The sequence below is a fragment of the Triturus cristatus genome, chromosome 4_1, assembly GCF_964204655.1.
Source record: "Triturus cristatus chromosome 4_1, aTriCri1.1, whole genome shotgun sequence".
Classification (NCBI taxonomy): domain Eukaryota; kingdom Metazoa; phylum Chordata; class Amphibia; order Caudata; family Salamandridae; genus Triturus; species Triturus cristatus.
In genome coordinates this window covers 309231714-309253298 of record NC_140585.1, presented here as the reverse complement: position 1 = coordinate 309253298, position 21585 = coordinate 309231714, and the positions used below count along the sequence as shown (strand labels likewise).

General features: G+C 47.2%; 2 long non-coding RNA genes across 2 annotated transcripts in view; one reads left to right on the top strand and one right to left on the bottom strand.

The window, feature by feature from the left end:
* LOC146854837 (uncharacterized) overlaps positions 1 to 13335 on the bottom strand; it is an 83504-nt gene extending 70169 nt beyond the window's left edge. The window contains exon 1 of the long non-coding RNA XR_014981225.1: positions 13271 to 13335. This is a non-coding gene — a long non-coding RNA (uncharacterized LOC146854837). The remainder of the gene's footprint in view (positions 1 to 13270) is intronic.
* The window catches only part of LOC146854835 (uncharacterized), a 322348-nt gene that overhangs the window by 157984 nt on the left and 142779 nt on the right, over positions 1 to 21585 (top strand). The window lies entirely within an intron of this gene.

The following is a 21585-nucleotide window of genomic DNA, read 5'->3' as shown; positions in this document are numbered from 1 at the left end:
GTGTCTGGGTACAAGACAAAACAGAGTCGACATGGCACACATCCCTGGGTGCCATGCCCACAAACTACACTGCCCTGGCATATATCAGCCACCCCTCTAGCTGGGTGCCCTATGCCAATGGTGTGGGCACAGAGGCAGGAGCCCTGTGCCCCTACAGTACCCAGGTCCATTCCTGGGCACTGTAAGTGCAGTACTGCCATGTAAGAGTACATGGTGCTGGGAGCTTGTCAAAAACGAACTCCACAGCACCATAATGGCAGCACTGAAGCCTGGGAAGTTTGGTATCAAACTTCTCAGCACATTAAACCCACACTGATGCCAGTGTGGAATTTAATGTACCAAGCACCCCAGGGGGCATCTTAGAGATGCCCCCTGACAACTAACCTACAATCCACGTCTGCTCTGAGGTTGCCTAGGCTGCCACACAGCAGACATGCTGCTGGACCCCTGGGTGGGAGAGCCCCTGCTCTCCTGGGCCTGCAACAATGCACATCCTGGGCGAGGTGAGAAATCTCCTCCCCCAGGATGAGCAAAGGTAATCTTCAAAGGCATGCCGCCTCTGTGAGCTTCCCCAGGCCACTGCAACCCCCCACTCTGGCGGGAAGCTTGGCTGGAAACCCCATACAAGGACAGGGGATGTGCCAGCCTGCCCACCCCACCCCTCAGGTGGGGGAGGCGAGGTGAAGCACATCTCCGGGCTCTCGCCATCTTGAAGATGGGAGGCCCTACCCTATCAGGACTAGGCTACTGCCCCCCTCCCACAGGAGAGAGGCAGGATAGGGGGTGTACCCACCCCAGGACAGGGACCCATTGGTCCCTGGCCTTCACCTACCTGTAACGCCCCTAAATCTAGTGTTTAGGGGCACCCTGAACCTTCCTTCCGCAGATTCCAGATTCGAAAACTACAAGAAGAGCAAGAAGAACAAAGACCTGCCCTGCAGCTGCTAAAAAGAGGAAGACACCAACTGCTTTTCCCCAGCCCTACCGGCCTGTCGACCCTCGAACCTGCTCCTGCTCCATCGCGGCATCTCTTGTGGCCAGCAACCTCACCAACCCCGGAGGACCTGGCTACCTTTTGGCTCTAAGCCCCTGGGACTCCCATGAGTAGAGGCTCTACTCAAAACCTATCTCTAACCCCTGGAAGCAGCCCGGAACCGCGAACCCAGCACACTCTGCACCTGCCAAGCCTGGCCAGTGCCGGAGTGGACAAAGACCCCGAGGACGACCCCACGGCGACTGTGACCCCGAGTCCGGCACCCAAGGCCCTCCCTCGACACTCCGGAAGAAGCCTGCAGCCTCAGAACAAGGTGCCCCCCCCAACCGCGATCAACAGAGGGTAAGATTTCCCGACACCAAAAGGCACCCCTGCACGCGGTGCCCCACGGCCCCCGGTGCCCAATCCCGGGGTACCTGCCTATCCTCCAACTACCCAACTTACCTCTCAAAGTGGTGGTGGCACCTGAAGAATCCTCGTCCCCGAGCTTGCAGTCTTTTTCCAAACCGGAGATTTCCCATTGAAATCCATTGAGCGCCCGAAGGCTCAAAAGCCCTCTTCACCCAGCCGCCCGAGTGGCCCTGGCAGTGAAAACTCTACACCTACCTACTTCCCCACTTGCCCTGAGTAAGTGACCAGGAGCCCAGCTCCCACAGCTGCGTGGCTTGCCAGTCAGCAGCCACCAAACAAGGCCCCCCTATCCCTCATAGGATAACATTGGGCCTAACTCTCTCTGCACCCGGCCGCCCTAGAGCCGCTGAGGGTGAAGTAACTTTACCTACCCGACCCTGGGGGACCCCTGAGTCTATGCCAAGAACCTCAACTCTGCCAGTCGAGTACTTACCCTTAAACCGCAAACTCTATTTTCCTCATAGGGTAACATTGACTGACTTTTTCCTGAAATTTCTTCTAAGTGTGGACTTTTCAAATCTTCAAATATTCACCAAAAATCAGCCGAGTGACAAAAACGAATTTACTCACCTGCTCTTAGGTGAGCTCCCAGTGCTGGATCTTGGTGCCCAGCACTGACTCTGAAAAACTCCTACAACTGTACTTACCCTTAACTCAATTTTCTTCCACAGGAATCCATTGACTGTTTTTCTGTGAAATTTCTTCTAAGTGTCGATTTCTGCAATCTTTATATATTCTTCGAAAATCGTATCATATCTGAAAACGTAATTACTCACCTGTTTTGGATAAAGGTCCCAGTACTGAGTCTAGGCACCCAGTACTGGATTACAAAAGTAACGAGAAAGTACTATACCTGCAATTTGAATTTCTTGCCGTAGAGAATCATTGAATGTTTTCTAGGAAATATTTTCTAAGTGTCAACTTTTGAAATAGCTCAATATTACTTAAAAATCAGCACTGCAAATAATTCGACTTGTATCACTTGATTCCAAGTACTGACCCAGGACTGAATCTAGGATCCAGTCCTGGAATTCCAAAAGTAATCCGAAAAGTAATCTGTGACAAATAACATGAAAATTACATTGAACTCAATGCACTGTTGTGTTTGAAATAGTGTTGCCTATTGCAACCACTTGTAACTGTTTACAAAAATCAATTGCTTATTGCAAAAGTATTTATATTCAACATCTCATTCTGAGAAAGTATATTTTAATTCCACTTGTTGGTTCTAAAATAAAACAAGCATATATTTTTTTTTATAAACTATTGGCCTAGAGTTCAGTTATTGAGTGTGTGAGACCATTTGCTGACTGAGTGTGTACAACAAATGCTTTACACTGTCCTCTGGTACTGCCTTACTGCTCGGCCAAGCTACCACTTTAGAGAGTAAGGTTATAGCTAACTTTAACCTCTGTTAAACCCTGGGGGACTGTGGACTCTGTGCACCCTGTACCTATTAGGGAACAGTATATACAGAGCCCCTTTCTCACATTGGTGGATCAGCGGTGGGATACAAACTTGCATTTGTTGGACTACTTGGTTACCATCTGATCGCACGGCAGAACTCTTAAAATTGTCTTTAGAATTCTGATTGGTCTTTTCCAAAATTACTAAAAGTCTTGTTAGGGCCTTGCTTAAGTCCCATTAGAATTTTAGAAAATAAGTCACTATAGTCAGGGTAGAGGGTTAGAACTGTCAGGTTAGAATGTCTCAAACAAACCCAGCTATTAGTGAAAATAATAGCATGGACCTGGTGGAGGAGCTTGACCTCACACCTTACACTTGTCTTTCAAGGAATTGAGGTCCCTATGCAAAATCAAAAATATACAAATGGGCCTGCATCCAACCAAACTAGGGCTCCAGGAGCTCTTGGCTGAGTATGCTAAGGACCACCCATCTGAACATGGTGATGACCAGTCAGATGAGGAAAGGGAAGTAGAGGAGGTTGACAATAACCCCCCCCCCCCATACTAACCCTTAGGGAGGAGAGGGCACCCATACCCTTCAATCCAAGAATTATCATCTGGGCACCTAGAGATCACCTAGGTGACTCTGGTACCAGAAATATCACTGGGGGAACCACCAGTGAAGAGGACAGCCTTTTAGAAAGGCTGGCCAAAAGAGTAGCGCTAGAGTCCAGGTTCCTGGCTCTAGAAAAAGAAAGGAGAGAGATGGATTTAGCACCCATCAATGGTGGCAGCAATAATAAAAACAAGGATAGGGAGGAAACTTCTGAACCTAAAATCCCCAAAGGGATTGTCCCCAAATTTGAGGAAGGTGATGACATCACCAAATGTTTCACAGCCTTTGAGAGGGCTTGTGAAATAAGAAGAGTAGAGAAACCTCTCTGGGGGGCACTCCTGTGGGAACTGTTCTCTGGTAACTGCAGAGACAGGCTCGTGACCCTCTCTGGGCCAGAGGCAGGATCCTATGACCTCATGAGGGAGGCTCTGATTGAGGGATTTGGATTCACTACTGAGGAGTATAGAATTAGATTCAGGGGGGCTCACAAAACCCAGACCCAGTCCTGGATTGACTTTGTAGACTTCTCAGTAAAGACACAGGATGGTTGGTTAGCTGGACATGGTGTGCAGGATTTTACTGGATTGTACAATTTATTCACGAAGGAACATATATTGAGTAACTGCACAAATGAAAAGTTGCATCAGCATTTGGTAGACCTAGGTCTAATTTCTCCCCAAGAATTGGGAGAAAAGGCAGACCACTGGGTCAAGACTAGGGTGACTAGGACATCCACTGGGAGGGACCAAAACAAAGGGGTCCCAAAGCCTGCCCAGAAGAAAGAGAGTGAACCCCTTGTGGATAAAAGTAAGGAGTCCCAGGTAGCCCCCCAAAAACCTGACCAGGAGGGTGGGCCCAAAGACACCTCACAAACTAAACCAGGGTACCAAGGTAAGAATTGGGATCCCAACAGAATATGGTGTTTCAACTGTCAGAAGGCTGGACACCACACCCAGGACTCTAGCTGTCCTAAAAACAAGGTCCCTAGTACAGCTCCAGGGGTGACTAGTGTAGCCCCAGGGGTTGCCAGTGTAGCTTGGGAGGGAGGGTCCTCAGATGAGGAAGTCCTTCTAGCTTTCAACTGGGGAATGGGCCCAAGAAGCAAGCTGGAGATGCCAGAAGGGAGTAGACACTTCCACCACCTACTGGTGAATGGAATCCCAGCCACTGCCCTGAGAGATACCTGTGCCAGTCACACTGTGGTACATGACAGGTTGGTATTTCCACACCAATATGTCCCAGGGGAAACAAGAAAGGTAAGGACTGTCCCAGGGGGAGTCACTGTTAGGCCTGTGGCTATAGTGCCCCTAGCCACAGCTGGGTCCCTTAGATGGAGAAAAGTGATAGTCAGTAAAAACCTCCCCCTTGATTGTCTCCTGGGGAATGATCACTGTAGTGTCCACCGGACAGAGGACACGGACACTAGGCCTGATTCACGTCACTCCTTTATTTCGGACGTCCTTCCACGTTCCTCGCCTACACTGTACTGCCCATCCCCGGGCATTCCCTTGTCTCCTCCCTCATCCCGCCTCCAGCCAGACTCCTCAGCCGAGGAGGTCCTAGCGCCCCACATCAGCACACAATATAACATCTCCCCCTTTCTTGATAAATGAGTTAGTCCCAGTCTCTACTGAATAACCCCAGAACAACTTATCACATAGTTACAGTTCCTCTATCAGGCGCCTCGGTTTCTTGATCGTTCGAAGAGGCCAAATATGGATGTCGGGACGGTCAGGTTCTCCTTCATCAGGGGTCACTCTTGACTGCTGGTCCCGGGTTTCCGTGGCACTAGACTTAGTCTCTCCCGTGACTGGACCCTTGAGCACCTCTTTAACCTTAGGGCTGCACTTCTGAAGAGGTGCCACATTTCGGTTAATTTTTTCCTCAACGGATTCAGCAGTGATCGTGGTTCCCTCTTAGCGAGCGAGTATTACTGGACCTTTCTGATAACAACAGTCAGTTTTCTTTTGTTGTTCTTGTTTTGTTAGTGCTGAGTCACCTCCAGTAATCAAGTGCGGTGCAGTTTTCTACGATGATCAGCAGACGTCTTCATTTCTTCTTTCTTGAGCTGGTCAGTGATAAGTACGTCAAGGGCATCAGAATCATGGGATCGTGTTCTCCCACTCCCGTCAACCATGGGTGTTCTCGTTCGCACTGGATGGCCCAGCATTACAGTCGCGGGGCACTCACCCGTGCTAGAATGAGGCGTGTTTCTATACACCCGCAAGACTTCATTTAGAACCATTTGAATGTCGTGTCGCGACACTTCAGCTCGTTGAACCGCCTTCGTTAAGGTAGACATGACTCCCTCATCCATTACGTTGGCCTGTGGCCACAGCGATGTAACTTTCCGATGTTTGAACTTGAGATCCTTGGCAAAGTCTGCAAAGTCTCGACTATTAAACGGAGACCCATTATCCGTTGTCACTATATTGGGAGTACCCCAGGCGGCAAACACTTCATCTAGGACAGGTATTGTACTGGATGCTTTGGTTGACGCAATGAACTTGGCTATCGGAAAATGTGAACACTCATCCGTGATGACCAGGATGTATTGTCCATATTTGAAAGATTGAGAGTAGTCTACCACAATCTGCTGCCACACACGTCTGTCAACTATGCTGTTTGAAGTGTCGACATCATCTGAGTGTCTCCAGTTATTGTTTTGGGTGCGACACATCACGTCTTGCAGAGCACTATCTTCACGAGTGGCGTCTACGATGGCTTCCAGTGGAGCTGCTGGCTGTCGCGCCGTCTTTCCCAGGCCAGCAAATAACTTTGTAGGTCTTTGAGCCACCTCATGTTCGTCATCCACCTTGTACAAGATGTCCACTAATTTTAGCCGCTCAGCAGTCGGAAGACTCAAAAGGCAGTCAGCCTCTGGCCTTTTGATGACATGGATGAATGCAGGAATGGTGCGATCTTGGTACGTAAGGTGTGTTAGGAACTTTCCCACGCAAGGGAGGGGCTTCTTGGACATCCACGGATAAACTCTTACGTGGGCCGGGCTTAACAGTGGAGGTGACTTCATCCTTTGGTATTCCGCCATTGTTATGTAGTTGAGAGAGGCTCCGCTGTCCATCACAGTGCGTACCAATTCGGATGTTAAGTCTGCGATATTTCATCAATCGATTGTGGTCAGCGACCATCCACACGTATTCATCACTGTCCTGTGAGACGGAAGCCGGTGACCTTGAATCTGGAGAGGACGTGCATCGAGATCGATATCCTCGGTGAGACTGACGGCTAGAGCGAGAGGAACCCGTTGATGAGTCTCTGCGATCACTTACTGCTTTGGCTTGATGCCGCGTACCTGCAGATCGAGATGCCTTTTCATGATCTCTCGGTGCACTTCTCCTGTGGTTTCCGCAAACATTTTCAAAGTGATTCTCCCCGCCGCACTTATGGCACTCCTGACCCATGGCGGGACATCCATCTGTGTGAGGAAAGTCATAGCCACAGCGATAGCACTTGAGATGCCGATCTCTACGTCCGTGCGATTGAATTCTGAAGGCTTGCTCACGCTTCTCACCTCTCCCAGCCTCCATTTTCTTGGCATGTTCATTCGCTTGGTCATGCACACGCGTCATCTCTTCGATCTCGTCGAGGGAGTAACTCTTCTTTAACAATTTCCTTCTCAGCGATTCGGATTGACACCCTTCAATGACCCTCAGGCGCAGGACATCCTCTGTCGAGAAAGAATCAAATTCGCAGTAGCGGGCCAAGCGTCTGAGGCGGGTGATGAATGTGCACATGGGCTCATCTTTTTCTTGAGAAGCAAGATTGAAAGTGTACCTCTCATAGTCTATATTTCGTTTGTGAAGGAATTTTTTGTTAAGCGCCGCACACACCGAGGCATAGGATGCCGCATTCACAGCCGGTAGTTCTTTTATTATTTGCCCAACATCCTTGCCTATCAGGTTGCGTAACGCTATTAATCGTTGGCCAGGATCCACCACCTGCGACCACGCCATGAAATCTTCGAAGTCCTCGAGCCATTCCTTCCATCGACGGCCCATGCCTCCGCCAGTTTCAAGGACCAGCCGCTCAGGTGGGCGCAGGAAAGACACACCGAGCATGCCCATCTGCCCAGCGATGGGTGACGTAGACCCAGACTGGTGGACCGGTGACGTTGACATGACAGCGACTTGGTACTACCAGATCCTACTTCGTGTTTCTGTTCACCGTCGCCGGACGTGGTTACAGTTACTCAGCTCCAGTCCGCTTTGTCTTGCTATCAGGTAACAGTTACTTGATTTTTTTATATATATATTTTTTTTCTTGCCAATGCTTGTTGAATTTTACACTTTTCCTTACAGGAACCAATGCTTGATGATTTTTCCAGCCATTCGGTTGCATTTACCAAGGCTTAGTGATTTTGAGGCTTGTATCGTTGTATTTACCAATGCTTGATGACTTTGAGTCTTTCTATTGCATTTTCATTTGAATCCGCCAATGCTTGATGACTTTTTGACTATTCAGTTGAGTTTTCCAATGCTTGATAGCTGTCAAGCTGTTCCGTCGGCTTTGCCAGTGCTTGATGAATTCCAGGTTAATCCGTTGCATTTAACAATGCTGGGTGACTTTCAGGCTTTCCAGTTGCATTTACCAGTGCTTGGTGCTGATTATTGAAGCTCGCCTGACTTCAAAATGGCCGCCAGGGATTCTTCGCAGGGGATTGGTGCAGGCACCAGATTCCAAGATGGCCGCCTAGCCACTCGCCCCTCGTGATGCAGCCTCGCACACACCGGCAGACCCGTCTCAGGCAGCCGGGCTACATCCAGCACTCGGCCCAGAAGGAAGGCACTCACCCACAGGTAAACGGGGCACAGGAGACACGCGACTGGGGTGGGCACCCAGATCGTTCTTCCGTACAGGGACCGTGAGACCTTCACGCCACTTCACCGTCTGGGGGGCGCAGATACCTTTCTCTCCCTCTCTAGCCGCCACTTCTCGCGTCGGGGCTCTCAGCGACCCGCAGGCAGACGACACTCCAGATGCGACCGGGGTGGGAGCCCGCGTCGCAGCCCGCCTTATTAAACACGGTCGGGGTAGGCTCCCGCACCGTGCTACGTGAATGCAGCGGCACGCTCCACACGCGCGCAGCTCTTCCAGGCCACCTCGTCACAGGGATCCACGCCGCATGAGCCGATCCCACCCTCGTCGTCAGCTGTAGTGTCCACCGGACAGAGGACACGGACACTAGGCCTGATTCACGTCACTCCTTTATTTCGGACGTCCTTCCACGTCCCTCGCTTACACTGTACTGCCCATCCCCGGGCATTCCCTTGTCTCCTCCCTCATCCCGCCTCCAGCCAGACTCCTCAGTCGAGGAAGTCCTAGCGCCTCACATCAGCACACAATATAACAATCACTTAGATGTGGAAGTGAGCCAAAGAGAAGTGCTGGCCCAATGCCAGGGCTCGCCCAAAGAACCTGTGGGGGCTCAACCTGCAGTCAGTGCAGCTGAGTCCCCAAAGAGTGAGATGAAACAGGGTAGGAAAGGGGGGCAACTGTTAGCCACAGTTCTAGAGAGCCAGGGAGATTCTATCCCAGTGAGGGAAAACTCCAACAATGGCACTGGTAAAGCCCCCCCCAGCCAACAACAAGACCTGACTAGTCAGGCAACTGTCCAACCTGAGTTAGTGGCTCCTCAGATGGCAGAACAAAGGGTGGAGAAGGGGTGTTCCCTACAATGAGTAGTGACCCCCTATCCTCAAACAGACAAACAGCCAGGACCCAAAGAGACCTATAAAATAACTCCCTCAATTGCCAGTCAGGAGCTAAAGGTGTGGTTCTGGGCACTGACAGCTGTCAGCAGCCTCTGCTGGGTGTTAGCCTTCATGGCAGCCCTATCCTTGGCATGGTGGCCTAACCCCCTGCCAAATAGCAAGTCAGGCCCCCTGACCTTATTGGTCATGGTGGGGTTGCTCAAGCTGTGGGTAGCCTCTGTGTGTAAGCTGGGCCTAGCCCTGGCTAAGTTGGAAACTACAGAGGTATACACCTCTAAACCCAAAATAGAGAGATGGGACAAGGACAGTAAAATACAAGGAGAGGAGCCTTGGGAGTTAGGTCCTGAAACTAATAAGACAGGCCAGCTCCCCAAAGGGACTGACCTAGACAGAAGGATATAAGGCAGAGTAGGCCCTGCAACTTTCAAACCACTTCCCCAACTCTTCCTCGCCTGAAAGGCTAGGTAGACTCTCCCAGCATTGGCAGAAGTCTCCTGGCCTTTGGGCTGGGGGGGGGCTTGTGTGAGAAAGTGGGTTTCTGTTGCAGTAACCCCCCCCTTTTTTGCCTAATAGCTGATGCACTTTTCCTTGTTGTGCCCTGGGCTCCTGCCAATAAGGTGCCCAGGGCCTGTGTTCCTTCCCAAAAAACTGCCTAACAGCCAAAAACCAAATTGGCAAACCCTGGCCACATGTCAGCCCCTGGAAAATGGTACCTTAGGTACCCAGGGCCTTGTGACCAGGGAAGGCCTCTAAGGGCTGCAGCCCTCATTGTGCCACTCTTAGAAGCCCTGTACCCTAACACCCACACACTGCCCTGGCAGGCTGAGTGTCTGGGTACAAGACAAAACAGAGTCGACATGGCACACATCCCTGGGTGCCATGCCCACAAACTACACTGCCCTGGCATATATCAGCCACCCCTCTAGCTGGGTGCCCTATGCCAGTGGTGTGGGCACAGAGGCAGGAGCCCTGTGCTCCTACAGTACCCAGGTCCATTCCTGGGCACTGTAAGTGCAGTACTGCCATGTAAGAGTACATGGTGCTGGGAGCTTGTCAAAAACGAACTCCACAGCACCATAATGGCAGCACTGAAGCCTGGGAAGTTTGGTATCAAACTTCTCAGCACATTAAACCCACACTGATGCCAGTGTGGAATTTAATGTACCAAGCACCCCACGGGGCATCTTAGAGATGCCCCCTGACAACTAACCTACAATCCACGTCGGCTCTGTGTCTGCCTAGGCTGCCACACAGCAGACATGTTGGTGGACCCCTGGGTGGGAGAGCCCCTGCTCTCCTGGGCCTGCAACAATGCACATCCTGGGCGAGGTGAGAAATCTCCTCCCCCAGGATGAGCAAAGGGAATCTTCAAAGGCATGCCGCCTCTGTGAGCTTCCTCAGGCCACTGCAACCCCCACTCTGGTGGGAAGCTTGGCCGGAAACCCCATACAAGGACAGGGGATGTGCCAGCCTGCCCACCCCACCCCTCAGGTGGGGGAGGCGAGGTGAAGCACATCTCCGGGCTCTCGCCATCTTGAAGATGGGAGGCCCTACCCTATCAGGACTAGGCTACTACCCCCCTCCCACAGGAGAGAGGCAGGATCTTGGTTTCCAGATTGATGTTGGTCTTTCCTTTAGATCTCAGATCCTTGGCCTTGCGGGAAAATGTTTTGGCATCTTGAAGATGTTGCGTAAGTTTCTTCCGCTGTTGTCTTTGCAGCATAGAAAGATCACGGTGCAGGCCCTGATCGGCTCTCGCCTTGATTATGCGAATGTGCTTTATCTGGGATTGCCAAAATTTCTCCTTTCACGTTTGCAGATTGTGCAGAATTCCGCTGCAAGAGCCATTTATGGTCTTCAGCGGAGAGCGAGAGCATCTGATCTACTAAAAAGTTTGCATTGGCTCCCTATGTCTAAAAGGATCACCTTTAAGGCATTAACTCTTGCCTTTAAGGCACTTCATCAGGTAGGGCCGAAATACATCAGGAAGCGCTTGGCTTTCTATGTTCCTTGCAGAACTCTAAGATCTACATCTATGTCCATGGCCTCTGTCCCTTCCATTAGACTGGCTAGAATTGGAGGTCGCTCTTTTCGTTTTCTGGCGCCTCAATGCTGGAATTCTTTGCCTGTCTCTCTGAGGAAAGCCTTTTTTTCACTTCTCGGGTTTTTGTCAAAGCGCCGGGACACTCTTCTGAGTAGCCGTGTGCTATAAATGATCCAACTTAACATAACATAACATAACAAAACAGGATAGGGGGTGTACCCACCCCAGGACAGGGACCCATTGGTCCCTGGCCTTCACCTACCTGTAACGCCCCTAAATCTAGTGTTTAGGGGCACCCTGAACCTTCCTTCCGCAGATTCCAGATTCGAAAACTACAAGAAGAGCAAGAAGAACAAAGACCTGCCCTGCAGCTGCTAAAAAGAGGAAGACACCAACTGCTTTGGCCCCAGCCCTACCGGCCTGTCGACCCTCGAACCTGCTCCTGCTCCAGCACGGCATCTTTTGTGGCCAGCAACCTCACCAACCCCGGAGGACCTGGCTACCTTTTGGGTCTAAGCCCCTGGGACTCCCATGAGTAGAGGCTCTACTCAAAACCTATCTCTAACCCCTGGCAGCAGCCCGGAACCGCGAACCCAGCACACTCTGCACCAGCCAAGCCTGGCCAGTGCCGGAGTGGACAAAGACTCCGAGGACAACCTCACGGCGACTGTGACCCCGAGTCCGGCACCCAAGGCCCTCCCTCGACACTCCGGAAGAAGCCTGCAGCCTCAGAACAAGGTGCCCCCCCCAACCGCGATCAACAGAGGGTAAGATTTCCCGACACCAAAAGGCACCACTGCACGCGGCGCCCCACGGCCCCCTGTGCCCAATCCCGGGGTACCTGCCTATCCTCCAACTACCCAACTTACCTCTCGAAGTGGTGGTGGCACCTAAAGAGTCCTCGTCCCCGAGCTTGCAGTCTTTTTCCAAAACGGAGATTTCCCATTGAAATCCATTGAGCGCCCGAAGGCTCAAAAGCCCTCTGCACCCAGCCGCCCGAGTGGCCCTGGCAGTGAAAACTCTACACCTACCTACTTCCCCACTTGCCCTGAGTAAGTGACCAGGAGCCTAGGTCCCTGTAGTGTACTGCTCAGCCAGGATGTGCATGTTAGAATGTTGAAGATTAGAATGTTGGTATGGTTCAGGTAGTTGCTGAATGGGCTGAGCAGATACAGAGCGCTCCTGGTGGGGCTCTTCTATTATACAACTTAATACCAAATAAATCTACATGAAAACTACCAAGACTGGACTACTTCTTGTAACATTACATTTGGCGACGATTTGGAAAGGCCCTGCGCGTCTACTTCCAAGAAACCTCAAGATAAAGCTATCTCAAGATTCAAAAATTCTGAAGCAGCAGCTCAACTTCTCTGGCACTATGAGCCCCACCAGTGACCCCCCACCGGTCGCCCTCGACTCCAAAGTGCCACTTCGGATCCTGCTGCCTTCCAGTGCCTTTCAAGAGCTTCTTGTCCGCATGCCAGTTCCTGCCTGCATGCCAGCTACTGCGACACCTATCACCCTCAACGACAAAGTGCCAATGCAGATCCTGCTTCTTCCCAGTTTCTGACTACAGTTCCTGCCTGCATGCCAGTTCCTGCCTGCATGCCAACTACTGTAACACTGGTCGTCCTCAACTCCTGGTGCCACCCCTGCTTCATTTCCCTCTCCACTGCTTGCCTCAGCTGCCGTTAAAGAGATGCCTGTTCGTTTTCCTCCTAACGTTATTCAGTACCAGGCACCTTCCCTGAGTTTACTCTGCCCTGATCCTGCCTTCAAGGATAAGTCCCCTACTTTTTATGGATAGTGCTTCCTTGGGAAGTTTATGGGAAAGCTGTGAGAGTTGCCTGCGTATGTGAGATTTGCCTGCCTTGGCAGCTGTTCGACATTTCCACTCATTCACCACTTCACTTTGCGTGGTTCAAGATCTTGGCGGTGAGTTATTAATTTAATTTACACTCTTTTACGGTAATCCTTGGTGCGCACCTCAAAAGCAGTTCAACTGCCTTCCTGACATTTTTAAAAATCGCTCGAGCGCACATACATTAAGCCAGCTCGCGCTCTCACCGTCATTTCTGCTGCCTAGCTACCCCGTCTCCGTTCTCCAATGACGTTTCATGCGTTCAGCTGCGTTATCCTCCCTCCACCCCAGCAAGCATCTACGTGCCTGGAGCCACCCGGTGCGCCTCCGCGCTGCATGCCTCCATTTTGTCTGGCACTTTGACTTCCTATGTAACTGCCAACCACTGCCAACCACGCTTTAAAGCTTTTCATAACTTCGTTATTTTGTCTTCACGTCCACATCAAGCTCTTTCATTTATTTGCTGGTGCTAACACGGAAGTATTTTTCAGCTTATGTTCGGTACTGTGAGTACATCAAATTCCAGTTTATTTTATTAAACAACAGTGCCACCTAGCGGTTGTTTTTCATTACAGCTCTTCTAGGAACTTCAAGTTTACTCGTTTTGACAGCACAAATTTACTTTTTCCAGTGTTTCATCGTGCAGATTTTCCTACCAAGGTACTATTACATTCCTTTTCATCGGTTTTCCCTGGAACTCAGCACAGTTCTTCACAAGTTTCCAAACCACGGTGACCGCCTCATTTACTTTATTTTATTATTTTCATGGGACATTGACACACCTCATCTGAGCAGAGTGTCTCTAAGTTTTAATGTGCTATGCTCAGTACATCTTGCAGTGCTACAACTTCCTCCATTCTCAAAATGTGTATTTTATGGTGTTTTTACTGTTTTATTTGCATGTTCATATTTTATTTCTATGTGCATTGTATTTCTCTGCTTTATGTGGTCCTCCTCCACATCCTCCACATTGTGCCGTGTGCCCCTTCCGCACACCCTTCACCCCAACTTCCTTTGGGGGTTTTCAATGTTCAAGGTGCTTCATACGTTACTTTACGTTGCTTTACAGTGCCTTCTTCTCAAGCTCCTAGGAGAATTTTCCAAAGGCATGTTTCACAATAGCAGAGCATAGCATTAATATTTGTTTAATTGAGTTACTTTTCTTGCATATTCCCTGTTCATGGGATCTATGACAGTTCGTAATTTCACCTTACATGGTACCAGTTTGTGATTTTACATTTTCCTACTGTCTAGTGGATTCATTTTCCAAAATCCACCTAGGTGTACTTTCCACACCTCCCTTACATGTTTAAAGTGCTTTTTCTCTTTCTTTTTTCTGCACTTACTGTTCTTTTCCTTTCCATTTCCTTTCTGCTCGCCACCTCCACAATGGTCTGGCCAACCAGTGTTTCCTGGTGGTGATTATCATCTCAACTTCTTATTCATGTTTTTGCGCTTCCATTGCCGCGCAAACTTCTTTCTTCATTTCTTTGCTTGTTTTTCTTTACAGTACTCTTCCCTTTGCAACTTCATCTTAATCACATCTGTTGTCTCCGTTAAAGGGGGAAGAAGGGTGTTCCTTTTCTATACATGCTTTGCTTTCATTGTTCTTACTTCAGTGTTTTTCGCAATGCTTTTCTTTTAAAAGGTTCAGAACGTAGTACACATTCATTACGTGTTTTAAAATGTATTCTTATCACATCACTTCAAGATTTATTCACCTTATGTTTTGATTGTAACCTTTTGTTGTACATCTTTGAAGTCTCCTTTCTCATTGTAAAGAAGGGAGAAGATGTAGTGTACTGCTCAGCCAGGATGTGCATGTTAGAATGTTGAAGATTAGAATGTTGGTATGGTTCAGGTAGTTGCTGAATGGGCTGAGCAGATACAGACCGCTCCTGGTGGGGCTCTTCTATTACACAACGTAATACCAAATAAATCTACATGAAAACTACCAAGACTCGACTACTTCTTGTAACATTACAGTCCCACAGCCGCGTGGCTTGCCAGTCAGCAGCCACCAAACAAGGCCCCCCTATCCCTCATAGGATATCATTGGGCCTAACTCTCTCTGCACCCGGCCGCCCTAGAGCCGCTGAGGGTGAACTAACTTTACCTACCCGACCCTGGGGGACCCCTGAGTCTATGCCCAGAACCTCAACTCTGCCAGTCGAGTACTTACCCTTAAACCGCAAACTCTATTTGCCTCATAGGGTAACATTGACTGACTTTTTCCTGAAATTTCTTCTAAGTGTGGACTTTTCAAATCTTCAAATATTCACCAAAAATCAGCCGAGTGACAAAAACGAATTTACTCACCTGCTCTTAGGTGAGCTCCCAGTGCTGGATCTTGGTGCCCAGCACTGAAAAACTCCTACAACTGTACTTACCCTTAACTCAATTTTCTTCCACAGGAATCCATTGACTGTTTTTCTGTGAAATTTCTTCTAAGTGTCGATTTCTGCAATCTTTAAATATTCTTCAAAAATCGTATAATATCTGAAAACGTAATTACTCACCTGTTTTGGATAAAGTTCCCAGTACTGAGTCTAGGCACCCAGTACTGGATTACAAAAGTAACGAGAAAGTACTATACCTGCAATTTGAATTTCTTGCCGTAGAGAATCATTGAATGTTTTCTAGGAAATATTTTCTAAGTGTCAACTTTTGAAATAGCTGAATATTACTTAAAAATCAGCACTGCAAATAATTCCACTTGTATCACTTGATTCCAAGTACTGACCCAGGACTGAATCTAGGATCCAGTCCTGGAATTCCAAAAATAATCCGAAAAGTAATCTGTGACAAATAACATGAAAATTACATTGAACTCAATGCACTGTTGTGTTTGAAATAGTGTTGCCTATTGCAACAACTTGTAACTGTTTACAAAAATCAATTGCTTATTGCAAAAGTAGTTATATTCAACATCTCATTCTGAGAAAGTATATTTTAATTCCACTTGTTGGTTCTAACATAAAACAAGCATATATTTTTTATATAAACTATTGGCCTAGAGTTCAGTTATTGAGTGTGTGAGACCATATGCTGACTGAGTGTGTACAACAAATGCTTTACACTGTCCTCTGGTACTGCCTTACTGCTCGACCAAGCTACCACTTTAGAGAGTAAGGTTATAGCTAACTTTAACCTCTGTTAAACCCTGGGGGACTGTGGACTCTGTGCACCCTGTACCTATTAGGGAACAGTATATACAGAGCCACTTTCTCACAAAAGGTCACTAAAGCGGTCTGTTTTAATACAGTAGAATTTAGGGTAGAGAAGTAAGTTTGGTCTTTCAAGTGGGTGGTGTGTGTGTCAGCATGTATGAGAAGTGAACGTATGGCTGTGTATGTATATGGGACGTTTTTATGACGATTGGATTTGTGGCTGCTTTTGTGTGTGATTGTGTGCTTTTGTGTTTCTAGCCTTATGTGTGGTGGCCTCCCCACTCCCTTGCACCATGAATGGCCCGGCTGCTCCTGTTGGCCCCTAGGCTACCTGATATGGGCCTCGCGCATCCCCGCGGGCAGCCAGGGCAGCCCCCTAGGCGGCCTCTATATATTCCTAGCTGGCAGAGAGGCCTGCACCCAGCACCTGACATCTCTGGAGCAGGCTCCTCGCTGCTGAACTGGTGAGTATTCAAAGCTGCTGGGGCACCATGGAGCATTTGCTATGCAATCGGTCTCGCCTTTGGGACCTTATAAGTGTTTAGCTAGAGCTATTGGCTCTGATAATGCAGAAGTGTGGTGAGCTGTCCTACGTAAACCACAATGTGTGATCCTAGGCAAATCCAGTTCTTGTCCTGTGCTTTGTTCCTCTTTATTGACAAACAATGGGTGTTTTTGGAGACTGTGCGGATGCATTCACCTATAGACAGACATACAATGGAATAGACTCAGCACAGATAGAGGGAAGTATATTTAATTATTTATATAGGTGTTTGTAAGGCGCTGTGTGCCACATAAATATTGCTTCAAGGCGCCAGGAACAAAGTGAATTTCGGGTAGTGAGTTTGACAGGGGAGAGGAGTGAAAAAGGCAGACGAAAGTTACATGAAAACATGGGATGGCCTCAGGCAAGGAGTGGTAAAGTGGCTCGTGGTAACAACATGGGGGAAGATATTGTATAAAACAATATAGGAGACAAAATGGTGGAAACAAGAGCTTGTGAATGGAAGAGAGAAGCAATGAGAGGGAGGGAGGACTACGGCTGATAGTGAGGGAAAGATGGATTTACAAGAAGGAGCAACAAAGGAGAGAGCAGAAAAAAGAGCAAATAAACCCCGAAAGAAAAGAGTAAATACTGAGTACGCAGGATAAGACGGTGGGGACTAGTGGGGGGCGTGACAAAAGACAAGTAGCCGGAAGGTTATGCACGTCCCCAAAAGCGAGGCTTACCCTATTAATCAGTCCAACTGGTGACTCCCATGCAAGCAATGTGCACAGGCGTATAGTGCATCATAGTGCAAGGGTGTCTGCTTGCAGGGGAAAGATTGTTTATGTACAGGAAGGCCCCCCTTGCTGTATATAAACAAAATGTCATTTTGTCACTTCTATGCAGCACACATAAAAGTCACAAAATATATATTTTTTTTAAAGAATGTTTATGTGCAGGAAAGGGGACCTTCCTGTTAACTAACACTTACTATTCCCACTCCAGTTAGTGGAACAGTAGGGAAAGAGTTGGATAGCAGAGGGGTAACAATGACAATGCCCACTCCAAAGTGTGTAACAGTTATTGAAAGTGTTGGATAAGGGAGGGGTAAAAATTACTATTCCCACTCCAGTTAGTGGAACAGTAGGGAAAGAATTGGATAGCAGAGGGGTAACAATGACAATGCCCACTCCAAAGTGTGTAACAGTTATTGAAAGTGTAGGATAAGGGAGGGGTAAAAATTACTATTCCCACTCCAGTTAGTGGAACAGTAGGGAAAGAGTTGGATAGCAGAGGGGTAAAAATTACTATTCCCACTCCACTGAGTGCAACAGTAGGGAAAGTGTTAGATAGTGAAGGGGTAAAAATTACAATGCCCGCTCCAAAGAGTGTAACCGTTATTGAAAGTGTTGGATAACGGAGGGGTAAAAATTACTATTCCCACTCCAATGAGTGCAATAGTAGGGAAAATGTTGGGTAGTGGAGGGATAAAATTAACAGTTCCCACTTCAGTCAGGGCAACAGTAGGGAAAGTGTTGGATTGCAGAGGGGTAAAAATTAGCTTTCCCACTCCAGTCAGTTCAAAATTAAAAACACACAAAATATCAACAACAAAAACAATATTTAAAAACAAAATTAATACAAAATATATAAATCTGTTAAAAATTAAAATATACATATTTGTAATATTAAAATAAACAAAATAAAAACATAGTATAATGTTAAATACATATGACAAATACCTACAAATATTATATTAAATGAAGTAAAAAAATCATTTTTTAACAAATAAATATTTTTAGTTAGAAACTATTTAGAAACAAAAACATTAAATATCACATACATTTAGTTTATTTACTCCCTACCCTACAACACCACACAATTCACAACCCACAACTAAATTTAAAAATAAATGTATTTCCATAATTACCATAATTAATAATCAATTAAAGAAATATTGTTAATTAAAAAACAAATTAAAACACGTAAAAATTAATTAACTTCCCACCCTTTACCCCTATAATCCCCACAACCCACAGCTAAAATGAAACTATAAAAATAATTACACAATTAAAATTTATTTTCAATTAAAAACCTAATAGTATTTAACAACTAATTATGAAGTAAAATTAATTTACTCCCCACCCTTTACCCTTATAAAACCAAAACCCACACACAAAAACAAACAATTACACTGATTGAAAATCAATGTATTAATTAATATTTATGATCAACTAATTATTAATTAATTAAACATAATTACTTCCCACCCTTCCCCCTTTAAACTCTTTAACCCACACCTAAAATGAATTACACAATTTCCATATTTAATTTTCAATTAATTAATTAATTAATATTAATTAACGAATTATTAAACATAAATTACTTCCTACCCTTTACCCCTGTGAACCCCACAACCACACCTAAAATTAATTACACAATTTCCATATTTAATTTTCACTGAAATAATTATTAATGTAAAACATATTATTAATTAATTAAACATAAATTACTTCCTACCCTCTACCCCATCAACCCCACAGCTCACACCTAAAAAATAATTACACAATTACCATAATTAATTACAGTTAATTAATTAACATTAATTAACAACCAAATAATAGTGAATTAACAATAAATTACTTCCCACAATTAACACTATAAAATCTGAATTAAATAAATATTAATAAATTTTAAAAATCATTACTTTATTATAATTAAATTACCTCTCACCCTATTCCCCTATAAACCCACAACCCGCTATGGAACTAAAAAACACATCATTTAATTCAAATAAAATTGATAACTACTAAAAATGTAACACATATATTGAAAAACATAAACAATACTTCACATAAATTTAAAATATATACTAAAATAAGTAACACTAAGTAAAAACATGATATTTTAAACAACTGTATTTTAACAAACGATATTAATGACTTCTATATTTTGTTAAATGATGTTTCTTACCTAAAAATACGATATTCTTGCTGTCGATATTTCTGTGTCACGATATTTACAACTCGATATTTGTGTTAGTAGACATTTCTAACTTGATATTTTGTCTAAATACCAGGGGTGCCAGTGTGGAGTCTGAGAGGCCATGGAATAGGGCATTACCATCATCCAGATGCATGAGTACTATTGCTAACATCGTACATTCCACCGAGTAGTGGCTAAGACAATAAAAGAACAGTACAGTGTCTGGATGTATGTCGCTGTTTTTACATATGGTATAAATAGGCGGTCCAGAATTCGGTTAAAACCGACTCTGCCCGACAGTACCCTACCGGATGAAAATCAGCTGACCCAGTTTAAACCGAAGGTCACTGATTTTCATTGCTGTTGCACCACTTGGCCACTTGATGGAGCCAAAGCAATAGAAGCAAAGCTCCAATATAGGCCCGAGAACGAAGCAGTTTGGAACGTGTGTCACCCCTATTAAATTCGGGGAGACACATTGGTAGGCAAGGTTGGTGGGTGGGGCCAGGTCCCATTGAAAATGCTGTCCGGACTTTGTCTGGCCCCACACACCGCAGCACACTTCAGACCCCCACGACAACGAGACGACGACCAGACGACGACCGCCAGTGCTCCAAGTGCTCCAAGGCCCAGCAGGTAAGTGGAAAGTGCGTGTTTTGTCGAACTGTAACATTGCTACAGAATCAGAGAGCAGCAGAGAGGCTCTGATTGCTTTGATGTCCCCATACCTTGCGAGCAGGGGTTGAATAGCAGAGGGAGGACAGGGTTGGCCTATTTGTGTCTTAGTGTGTGTGGAGGGCAAGGACTTAACTAACTGCAATCCTCCAGTGCACTAGTTCTTGGCCTCCACACGGAGCCACAACAGTAAACAGCAACTGCACTGCAGCTCCGTGGGTATACGACACTTCCAGGGCAGTTGACATGTGCACAAAGATGAGAATTACGTTGACACCTCTGAGACCCCGATCGCCCTCACCAGAGTTCTGTAACATCAGCTATGGTGTCCACAGCCAGGGGCCAGGATCCTAACACTTAAGCACCACGCAGCTCTAGGGACATCAGCCTGGCGGGCCTACCGGCGCCACCCTTCCCACCAGACTCAGGGTAGGCCACCTGAATGGGCACAGTGAAATTTGGAGCCCGTAAGCTGAGGTAATCTGATATCATGTGCACCAGTCAAACCCGGGGGGGCCAGGTGGCGATATTATAGAGGCACAGTCATTGCAGTAGGCCCCCGCAGCGACAATCCAGGGGGCTCAAAGCGCCTCTGCAGGCCTCACCTCCTCGTTTAAATTTTTTTTATTTTATGGGATCAGCAGGGCCCTCCCGCCCCTCTCACCACACACTGCAGGTCCGCTGCTTCAGCATACCAAACCATGCGCCGATGCAGCAGTCACCAGCGCCACCCCAGCGAGTCAACAACAGTTCACCCCAGGTAGGCCTCCGAACACCAGGCAGAGCCCTGCGGCCCCCGCGAGTCCCCACAGCCAGCTCACCTTCCACCAGCATTGGTGCGCAGGACCCCCCCCATAATGCCGCATGCCGCCTCAGATCCAGTAGTGTAGATCAGTGCCATGTGTAGTCCTCAGTCGCGACTGGTAGCCGCCATGAGGTCTCTACTGTTGTGCCAGTCTGGAATCTCCTCGCTGCCCCGCACACCTGCCCAAGTCAGGACAAGCAGTCCGACACGCACCCAGTAGGCGAAAAATACAGCATTTTGGAAAGCGAGTGCCACGCTTGGGTAGTTCGAAGTATCCCCATATACAATTCCAAGGGCCTCAAATGACGCATTCTGGGGTGCATTTATAAAACCAATTCTGTGATTGCCTGCATGTGGAGACGTTCTAAAGAGGTTTGATTTATTGCTGTCTTCAGTGCC